Source organism: Oxyura jamaicensis, chromosome Z (genome assembly GCF_011077185.1).
Source record: "Oxyura jamaicensis isolate SHBP4307 breed ruddy duck chromosome Z, BPBGC_Ojam_1.0, whole genome shotgun sequence".
In the NCBI taxonomy this organism is placed as follows: Eukaryota; Metazoa; Chordata; class Aves; order Anseriformes; family Anatidae; genus Oxyura; species Oxyura jamaicensis.
The window spans coordinates 48,432,056-48,443,571 of record NC_048926.1 but is presented as its reverse complement, the minus strand read 5'-3'; positions in this window follow the sequence as shown (position 1 = coordinate 48,443,571).

The window sequence follows — 11,516 nt, the reverse complement described above, 5'->3', positions numbered from 1 at the left end:
TCCATATATATATATATACACACACCCAAACACATATATAAACATATATTCATACATATATATGTGAATATGGACTATATATATACATTATATACGTATATGTATATATATATTCTAAGCAAGGCTTGGTTTTGGAAGTGTGTGTTGCCTATGCAGTCAGACATAGAGATCTCTTTCCATGATCCCAGCTGTTTCTTGTCTTCAACTTCTTCCCTCTTTTTCTCTTCATCATGTTACTGCCCTTCAGTTTTTTACCAACATACTTAGCCTATTTATTTCTACTCTAATGATTAAAACCAGAACTATTGCAATGTAAAATCAAACAGCAACAAAAAATGTACAATGCTGTCATACAAGTAAAACTAGTATAATGATTCTTATTCATCAACTACTCAGTTGAGGGTCAGAAGGAAAGATAACTGGATGAGTGAAGAAGCTGAGCAAGCTGATGAAGTAGAGAAACTGAGACATTGGCATGGGTAAGTCAGCAACAAGGACCACAAGTGACCCCTCAGGATTCAGTAACTCCAGCCCTGTGGTAAGAACCACGCGCTGGCTTTTCACTGCTGAGCATTAACTTGCAGGACTTCATACCTCCTCAGCCATGCCTTATTAAAAACAAAGCTGTGTTTGAGGCTGCTGCTTGGCAGCATCACATCTCACTGTGCATCTGACGTGCCACATCCAAGCCGCAGTGTGGCACTTGGCAGGAAGTCACCTGACCACCACCCCTACACACCACTCAAGGTCTGTAAGTAGCTCAGGCTTAAAAAAATAAAAATCTTCTGGCTAGCTTGCCTTGCACATGCCAAACAGCTTGGCCTCCTCATAAAACTGTGCCTAGGACAATGCTGGGTTTTGTCTGTTCAGCAGCAGCTCTGATACCTGCTCCACAAGAGCTGCAAGTTGCTTTGAAAGGGAATCCCATGTGATTTTAAGAAATATACGCCAGTCCTTGACAAAGAGGAGCCTACTTCCTAGAGACTTTTTGCCTATTAATGTCCAATTGTCTATAGCACAAGTTACTGCAGCTTCAACAGCAATCACAGAGTGAGAGTAACATCCAGATTTCTTTGAGCATCTTACAGAAGGAAATAGAAATGACTGACAACCACACATGGGTGGTGATATTTAAATAGAATCCATAAGTGGAAATACCCACCTGATATTATCCTAAAGAGCAAATCCAATTTTTAAATTCAGAAATGTTATTCAGAGCTTTGTGTGTGTTGCAGAAAGGGACAGGATGTAGAGTTGCATCAGATATACAGGCTTCCAGGGAACCTGTGCTGGTGGCCTCGGGTACTATGGAGGTTTTCTGTCTGTGAGTTGGAGGCTAATCTGTGCTTTGTGAAATCAAGGAATGACTAGCAGATTCCAGCCTGCTGTGAACATGCGAGGAGGCTGGATACAGGTGACTCCCTCAGATATTTACATGATAACTGGCCAGGTTTCATGTCTCTTACAGCCCCTTTCCCTGAAAGTCCTGCTGGTGAGCCATGACAACAGCCATAGAGAGAACACCTTCAGGCAGGTCTAAAAGATAAGTAGGTGCTGAATTTGTGGTGAGGGATAGCAGGGTTATGTTCCTTATCAAGAAAGTAAAAATGCCAAACTGGCATGGCTCCAAAGTTCAGCCTACAGTAAATACGAACACCAGCAGCTTAACCAACAGTGAGGTAAGAGTAATCAAGAACTAGTTTATGGCTGCCCAACCCATAGAGCATCTGCTCAAATAAGCCCATAATAAAAGCCTTGGTTCTAGGCTTCACAATGCATACTGGTGCTCATTCTGCTCCAATGTGAAACATCTTCCAGCTCAGCCCACAGCCAGCACCGAACACACAGCACTCTCAGTTGGGTGAGGCCTAGTCCTATCTGTAAAGCATGATCATTTTGAGCAGTAACATAGAATGTTGTAGCTCCATCTAAGTTTATGTTTGTGTCTACCCTCCTTCAGATGGATGGAAGACATGTTGTGCTGATGTAGCATTCACTACATAAATCTCTATGAACAGTTAACATATGAAACCTGGCAGTATTATACAGAAGTGACTGTCATGGACATCCATACACACGTCAGCTAAACCTATATATGATTAACAGGAGGTTAGTTTTACATGAAGTTTCTTCAGCTGTGACCTAAAGAGATGTGTACAAATCTCAGAAATATTATTTTTGCCCTTCAGCCATCAGGTGCCCTTGCATTTAAATCCTGACATATGCCACGATACAAAGGTGTCATTTCATCTGCTGAGGGAGCGTGGCCATCACTCTGTAGAGGCCAAGCATGAAGTAAAAGCTACTGACAAGTATGAGAGCAATTCTGCTGTACTCAGAGGATGGTTGTGCACTGAAAAGAAGCAGACCATGTTCCTGGCTAACAAGTGATGAGTCAGTCTCTGGGGTACAGGGATATACCCTCATCAAAAGATTTGTACATTTTGTAATAATGAAATTCCCTCTAGTGTGTACTCGTGAGCCTCCAAATTCTACTACCAAGAGTAGCAAAAGACCCTCTTTCTTTCTGCTGCACCTTGAATGCCATAAGGGACATAAAAAAGAATATGAATAATCATTTAAATATTGGCTTGGTTGGTAGAGTCAGTCAGGGCACAAGCGTTGACATTGACTGTTTGTTTAGCTTGTTACTGAAAACTGTTGCATGGCAAATATTTGATTTTTATTTTTTAAAGTAGATTTATTTTTGTTTGTTGCAAATAGAGAATTAAAAGAGATAGAAAAGAATAGGTAAAAAAAATCAACACATTTTAAAGTTGCTGATAATCTGTAAATTTCAGTAGAATAATACAACAAATAATATTTCTACACCCTGTGATGGGGTTTATTGCAATTTTTTTTTTCTCCAGAATGCCTATGGCTAATTCTTTTTAAATTACAGAAGGATATGGGCAAGATATGATTAGAATAAGCTGAGTGAATTTCAGTCATGAAACACAGCTGTGAAAAGTGAATATGGAAAGAATATCCCAGTTCCATGCTGACAAAATTTAACTGAAAACTACATTACCATGTCCCATCATGTGAGGTCGGGTTGTCTGGCAAAGGCACCCGGTGTTTGCCTGCCCTTTCTTTGGTGGTATATGAGTCTCCAATAATATCTCTTAGATGTTTTCACTCCATGTTCTTCCTGGGCTCCAAAAACTGAGCTGTTTCTCATGTACACACTCTCTGTGTTCTGTAACTTGTCCAAAGCAGTAGCATTAGTCAGCCTCATTTAGTCCAGCCCCGTTAATCTGTGTGTCCAGCTTCCTTCTGGCATCTTTGCTGACCTCTGTAACCTCTGTTTACTCATGCTCTTCCTATGCTTGCTTCCTTGTTTTACTGCCATAAATTTGCTACTTCCTCTACACGTTTTTTTGTGTTTGTTTTTGTTTTTGTTTTTTCCTTTTAAGATTGCCTCTTGGCCATGTCATCTCTGTGCAAGAGTTCCTGACCTCCTTTTCCCATTAGGTTCTTCTGATGATGTGGGTCATCGGCATACTGATCATAATAGTCCATATTGTGATCTTTTACTTCAGAGAGTCATAATTTGCAGATCTGCATCATGCATTTAGACCAGTCTTTAGACTGTTAATAGTTCTTCATCTAACTGACGCTACCGCTGCCAATAAAACCTGATTGGTACTACTTAGTGTCCAGAGGAGGGCGATGAAGATGCGGAAGGGACTGCAGAAGAAAACACATGAGGAGCAGCGGAAGTCACTGGGCCTGTTGAGCCTGGAGAAGAGGAGGCTGAGGGGAGACCTCATCACGGTCTACAACATCTTTGCAAAGGGGAGTGGAGAGGCAGGTGACCTATTCTCCACAAACACCAGTGATAGGACCCACGGGAACGGGGTGAAGCCGAGGCAGGGGAAGTTTAGACTAGACATCAGGAGGAGGTTGTTCACCGAGAGGGTGGTTGCGCACTGGAACAGGGTCCCCAGTGAAGTAGTCACTGCACCAAGCCTGTCTGAATTTAAGAAGCGATTGGACTGTGCACTTAGTCACATGGTCTAAACTTTTGGGTAGACCTGTGCAGTGCGAGGAGTTGGACCTGATGATCCTTATGGGTCCCTTCCAACCTGGGATATTCTATGATTCTATGATACTCTCTTAATGCTAAATTAAAAACCTAACATTGTCTTCAGCCCTTTATTAAAATAAGCTTGTTTTATTTGTGTTGTTTAAAGATCAACCACTCTCCTAGTTTTAATATTCATGGTGTGTTTCAAGGTTTTCATTCCACACAGATCCACTTTTTTCCTCTTAAACTCTCATATTATCAATATTTACCTTCTTATGTACCAGGGCCAAACTTTATAGTGCCAGAATTTTTTATTTTTTTTTCCCCACCAGATTGTGAAAAAGCATATATGCCTGAAAAATTCACTACATATTTCAAAAATGTCTGTGCAGGTGTTTGATTTTTCAGTGAAGTGATTGCAGAGTGTATTACAGAAGAACATACAGAAAATGAAATAAAAAAGGTGAAGAGCTAGAAGCCCTTGCACATCACATAAGTGATTGGCCCACTGAAACTGAAAGAGGCAGTTTCAAGGTCTTTGTATGGTAATCCAGAGTGCCAGGGTCTCTCACCATTTTGGCCCAGAGAGCTGTGTACCCTTCAGCTGAACCTTGTTCATAGTAGCTCTTCTGTCTGATCTCAGCTCACACCTACTGTTCTTTATCCAAGACCTGTTTTACTATAAGCAGGCTAATATTTTTGATGTGGTCCGTGCTATTCATGCAGATATTCTGAGATGGTATGGATCTCTGTTGAACTTCAGAACAAGTCCGAGGGAAACGAATCTCAAGAGGGAAAAGTTACACTTGCTGCTCTCTAGGACTTGTTGGAGAGAAAGCACTGGAGCAATTCTGTTGTAAGGTTATCTGCTTCCACTGTGTCTTGAGATTTTATCAAAACCTGCCCATGAATTGCTACATGTGCTAGGACAACACTGATCTCAAAGTTCAAGAAAAGTACTTGAGAACTAGGAACAAAAAATCCTCTGTTAAGTTACATCACTAGAGAAGATGAGAAAGCCTTGAGACTGACAATCTTCAGAAATATGAACAACTCTCTACAATGAGACAACCTTTTTGTCATAAGTTTCATTTCAAATATATTCTTTCATTGCCAAACTCTAATAACTGCCTTTCTCACCAACAAAAGAGATATCTGACCTGAAAAATAAAAGCCTGAAAACCTTCAGTCTTGCAGTCCATGAGGGATTTTGTCATTGCCACTGACGTTACCTGTGAGGCACTCAGATAATAGTGATAAGCAGGAATATAAATAACTACTTTGCCACGGATGACTGCAACTGTGGGAAATATTGTCATCCAGTGGAAGATTTCTGTTCCTTCCCTATTTCCCCACAGCAGAAAGACAATGCAACAACGACGACTTTTTCATTCCAATCACAGCTACCACAATCAGTGAGATAAAATCCAGAGTGGTAAGAATGGAAGGGAAGGGAGAGAGAAATGTGTCAAGCTGCTTATCTAGGAATTGAATCCTTGTTCAGTCCTGAAATGGTCTAAATCCAAGATGTCAAATCTGAACTTTGTCAGACATTGAAAAAATAAGAATCTGTATATGAACTTTGCGGCTTGGCCCCTCTCTCAGAACCAGCCTACCTCATGAGTCACAGATGCAAGAAAGTGCAGGAGAATCATTACATTGCCTACAATAAAAGAAAATAAATGAATCAGTTAAACCAAAAAGAAAAACAAGTGTGACAGGCTTATTCTCTTCTGGGTTTCCTGTGTGTCAAATCTTGCTTTGAAATTCAGGGCCTGAGAATAAGTTCAGTTTGTCAGAGCAAGGAGAACCTTGTTGTTATTCTCAAAAAGACAAGGATGAAAACATATAATACTGGATTTCAAAATGTATAGCAGACACCTTTTTGAGGGTGTTGTTTTTGAATGAGAAGCAAGAGTAGAGAAAACAAAGGAGAATGATAGGAGTTTCACTTCTTTAGCCTGCATAATGTTTCCTATGGTCTTATTTTCCTAATTCAGCAGTTCTAATGCCCATAATTTGTAATATTAAATGGCACACTGAGAGCAGGTTCGTGTGAGATGAACTAAACTGAGCAATATAACTCATAATTTTGAATATTTTTAAGGTATTTCAATGCATGAGAAGGGCTTAATCTCTCTGTCTGTCTACAAAATACTCCTTCATTGTCATATGGCCCAGGCCTGAAGTCTTTGCCCATGTTGTACTCTGCCCTTATTCATGATGGGCACAGTGGAGGTGAGCATTCCTCCAGAGCAGCACTCAGTTTATTGTCAGCAACCTGCAGCTTATAGTCAGCAAAGCTGGTCAAAAAACTTCCAGGGGAACATTTTGCCCACCGTGAAGTACTGATTAATCAAAATCAGAACATTCTGTGGGAATGTGTCTGTTTTAACAAATCTTCTGACAAAACAGAGGCACATTTCCAAACTTGCCTGCCAGGCAGGTTTCAGTCAAAATCTTGCCTGGTTTCATGCCAGCTTGCCAACCCATCTCCTTAGCAGTCTGCCCAGCTGTCTGCTGGGGAGCTGAAATGCCAGGCCTTCAGACTCCCCAGTTCTAGGGTAGCCCATTGAACAAAGTGCTTCAGTGCTGGGGGACCCTGGGCTTGCATCACAAGACAAGACTGCCTGCCTCAAGGGAAGGCAAGACCAGTGATGCTTAGCCTGGGAAGGGCAAGAAAGATGTTTGCCCAAGACTTCTGTAAGGGGAGTGGCAAATGGAAGGTGAGGTAAGACTGCAAGGTGAAAATTGTTGTTAGTCTTTATTTCATTCCCAATATTGGCCATTGGAACCAGCACCACCTCACCTCCATTAGATTAGTTGATAGAAAATTAAAACATATTTTTGTGAGAGAATAATAAGCAATTCTGTAAGGAATTGACAATGCTAATTCTTCCGAGACTTGATGACGTTCACATATGGCTAAATAGCCCGACCAGAGTATGCTAGCAGAACTGCAACTGCAACCACTACCACTTAGCTGACTTTTGAAACAAAACTCTCTTCCTAGGCTAGCTCGTATGGCTCAGGGTGGTGTGTAATGCCTTATAGACACAGACTTAAAGGAAGAGAAAAAGCTCATTTTTGAGAAAATAACCCATGCCAAAGAAATAACAATTTCTCATTTCTCTTTTCAATTCTCAATTCTCATTTCTCATGAGAAATTCAAAAAATTCTCATGCATTTTGAACCAAACATAAGTAAAATTGAATTAAAAAACATAACATAGTCTTCAGAACTTGCAGGGACTATGGGAGGCAGACTCTAGGCTTATTTTCACCAATTACATGGAAAGCACTTGGGATTTGGCCTAAAGGAAAATAAACAATCTCTTACTCTTTGCATGTTTATTCACTGTTGAATGTTCTTGGGGAATTTTGCTTTACTGATCCCTGTTTTTCCTTAGATTTTTACCACAGTTCTCTCATTCTTCTGCCAGTTCATAGCTGGAGTTTCACACCTCAAATGCAATCCCATGCAGCCACATCAGGCACTGGGCAAACACCAGCTCTCCTCAGCTCTGTCCTTCTCCCTGCCTGACTTCTCCTCTGTTTGAATAAGAGCAAAGGCATCTCAGAAGCTATCTTAACAAATCAAAAGAATTTTTTTCTATAGGATGTGTCATCACTAGCAGAGATAAGGGACAGATTTCATCATGTTCTGAAGGGAGGTTGGGTGGCTTGCAAAGGTATGTGCTATATGCAGTTAATAATAATGGGTTGTCAGAGAAAAAAAAAAAACAAAAACTGTCCTTTTAGTTTGTTGTCCCATTCCATTTTGGCCTGCCATAGCTCAGCTTTTAGTGTTATGTCTAATCATTTCTCAGTTGCTCTAACATTAAAATATTTCACTGGAATACTAGATGACTAGCAATTTCAGGTACAGCTAGCTTGCCAGCAACACTGCAGGCTTTTTAAACCATTACTTGACTTACTGCGCTATTTCAAAGCTTTGCTCCGTGTTTCAGACAGCTCAGTGTAAAAGCAGGATTACAGTCAAGCTTAATGTTTTCCTGTGTTGCTATGACTTGTGTTAGCAGCAGCTCTGAAGTCATAAATGAATTAGCCTTTCTGGAGAGAAGATACTTGTGACTCTTTGAATGTTGCAATCACATACATATATGGAATACTAAATCAGGATTTCCTTTTCTTTAGTTCCACTTCAGTTCACAACAGATTTTATCCATTTCTACCTGTTCTAACACAAGATTTGTACTGGATATTGTTGAGGGACTGGTGTTTATAGACGAATAGAGTCTTGTTAGTAGAAGTAGATTAATGTATTAGACTTCTGTTTCCTATGTAAAGGAAAGGCACAGGCATTAGCAGGTAAGACACCTACCTCTAAAATAGCATTGTTTACAGACTGCTGAGCCTGACTGGCTTCTTTGGACTACATAGTCCCCAGGCTCAGCGTCTTGCTACATTCAGATCTTTTTTTGTATTTGCCATCTGCTTCTTGCATGAAACACAATGAAGAAAACTATGTGTACATTATTGTGTAAGTCTCCATGATACTTATTTTTAGAGAGCTATTTTTGAGCTAGCTAATAAGTAGCTTTTTGCATGTGATGCTTTATGAGGGGAACAGTGTGGTTCAGGGCAGAATGAATGCAACATGTTTGCACAAATCCATGATGACTATCTATTTATCCAGGCTAACACAGGATGTTCCTCAGGATTGTGTCCAGTCCCCTCCATGCATAAGCTGCCTTTGAAGTAAGTAGTGGAACACAGATACCCTTCTTCCACGGTTAATATCCTGACAGTTATGCTATAAAATGCAAGCTCATTTTTGCTCTTTGTCTGATCTGGTGACTTTAAAATCGTTTTCTCTGTATTAGGCCACTTTCTAACCATCATCCTAGTGTTTCAATTTAAGAACTCAGTAGTCCAAGAGCAAGGAAGTCTCAAATGTAACAGGAGTTTATATCAGCAGGTTGTTGGTAAAAATATTTCAAAATGTCTATCAGAATAAGTGCTGCTCTGGACGTGGGCAGAAGGGATCTCAGTTTCCCACATTTTCTAGGTCCTAGATGGACCTACCTGCAAGGAGGGCACAACCTTCCACACACAGCTGGAAAAAAGCTTTAGTCATCTGAGCATTCTAAGGGCCAAAAATAATTATGAAGATGCCATTGCTAAATCCTCTAAAGTTACTGAGTAGCTGAGCAGAGAATTGCAGGAGCAAAAGCTTGATTTTAGCCTTCTGCACGACTTTAGATTGTAAAGTCCATGCAACCATTCAGCTGCTATTGAACGACCAGGAGCACCCTTTCCAGCGTTCTCTGCTCAGGCTGTTTTCCAGTCCCTCTGCAGCCCTTGGGAGTGAGGGTCTAAGGCTAAGAATTACACTCGGTTCTTTCACAAGGCTATAATTAGCCTGCCCAGTGCATGCACAGCTTAAACGTAAAATAACCATAAAAGAGTAGCACAGAGATCCCCTGCGCAGAACAAAGACTTCTTCTTGTCTTTCTGCTAATCACTGCTGTGTGACAAACTTTTTATAGCTCTTAATGTCTTTAAGTTTACTACTCAATTTTCACTTCAATAGAACACATTTACAAACTATTTTGCAAAGCACAGTGGCTTCAACAAATGACTCACTGATAATTACTGTCATAGAAGAGCCAACCGCTCTGTATTTTAATACTTATTTTACTATTCTTAGTTGTGGCTGTAAAAATCGATCACGTGGTGTTTGCTCTCAGCATCATTCCTCAAAGCACAATGTCACAGGATACGGTGTGCCTCAGTGTCTGTCTGTCTTCTGTGGTCTTTCAAACATTTTGGTGAAAATTGAGGGAGATACATTTCTTATAGATTTAGTGCTGTCACTTAAGTAAGGATTACTCACAAATGTAAATCATCAAACTCAGTAGGATGACTAATGTGAGCAAAGATTAAATGGCAAGACCAAGTCTCAAATGTATATAAGAAATGACTGCCAGAAAACATCCCACTGCTTTCTTTACACATCTCTCACCTTGGAGTATGACAAATGAAACAGAGAAGTAGATGACTGGAACAGCGGTGGTGAACAGTGTTAGCCCCTATCTAAAAAACTTTGCCTGAGATTTTTTACTTTCCCTTGCCTTGGCTCTGCAGGAGACCAGACCACTGAAGTTTTTGGCTTGTATGATCATTCTTGTATAATCTCATTTAGATGACTAATTGAGTCAGGCTTGTGTTAACTGACATTTGAGTAACTTTTATGCAAGATAATTTCATTTTGTTTTGGAGATAAGATTGCTCGTATCCATGTGGACAGAAAACTGTCTCTTAAAGGGAGAACATGAAAAGGTTGGTTTGTTTTCTGATTTTGTTTGTTTGTTTGCTTGTTTGTTTGTTTCTCCCTCCCATGTCAGAAAGCTTCAGTTGCTGGGCTTTTAGACTAGAACCTCTGCCAGTAATTGCTTCAGTTGCTGTAGACCAGGGCAGCCACCGGTCACTAAGGGCTTTCAGGCCCTCTCTAGTAGAAACACTCTTACTTCTCAAGAAATCATCACTTTGCATCACAAACCTTGCAGATTATTGGCCTGTCTCACTTAATTAGAATGATTCAAATGTCAGCAGTGAGGCAGCTCTGAGTAACAGCACATTTCAAATCTCCCTGGTCCTTGGCAACCTCTGAACAAGGTATCATGACACTGGAACTTAGCACGCTGCCTGGTGAGCTCCTTTAGCCATGGGCTGAAAACAGCTGTTCCTGGTGTCTTTTCTCCCTTCTGTGCTGTTGGCCATGGGAAATTGCTGATCCTGCCTACCTGTGTGCAATCTACCACGTCCTTCCAAATGTGCAGGTGTAAGGTGTGCCGCAGTCACCGCAGGGTGCTTACTGCTTTACTTCTCCAGTACTTTTATGTGGCGCACTCCAGGTTTCCTACTCATCACGTCTGCTGCTCAGTCATGTGTAGAGGGAAGCTAGGGGTCAACTTTTTTTTTTTTTTTTTTTTTTTTTTTTTTTTTATGTGGGGATATTCATAGCATTTTCCGCTTTCCATATACATACTGCACACTTCATAAAATGGTACATTTTCACATTCTTGAGGGCTTTCCAGTGATTTTTCACTCTAATCTTGAAAATGAATGGTGATACATGTTTCTGCTTTCCACAGTATTGGCAGCAGTACCTCAGAGCTTCAGTAACGGCAGTGTTATTTGCATTAGCGGCACATGTGCTTGTTAATTAAAAGAACCTCTTTGAAAGTACTTCTCCTTTTTGTGCTTAAAATATTCAGGTGAAATCAGATACTTCCTTCAGTCCTGAAGATTTTGCTGATCTCTAGATTCCCTTTGGATCTAAGCAGGGTAATGCGCCGTTGCTCTGCTGGCGGAGTTGGCATCTGGCTGTATCCTAAGAAACGGGACATTTTTGCTTGCTTTTGGACTCACTGAGTGTACTTGAGTATCATGACATTTTTACTTCTGCATTTATGTTGTAGCTGTGCTCAAGAATAGGCAAGCTGTTCACAGTCATCACA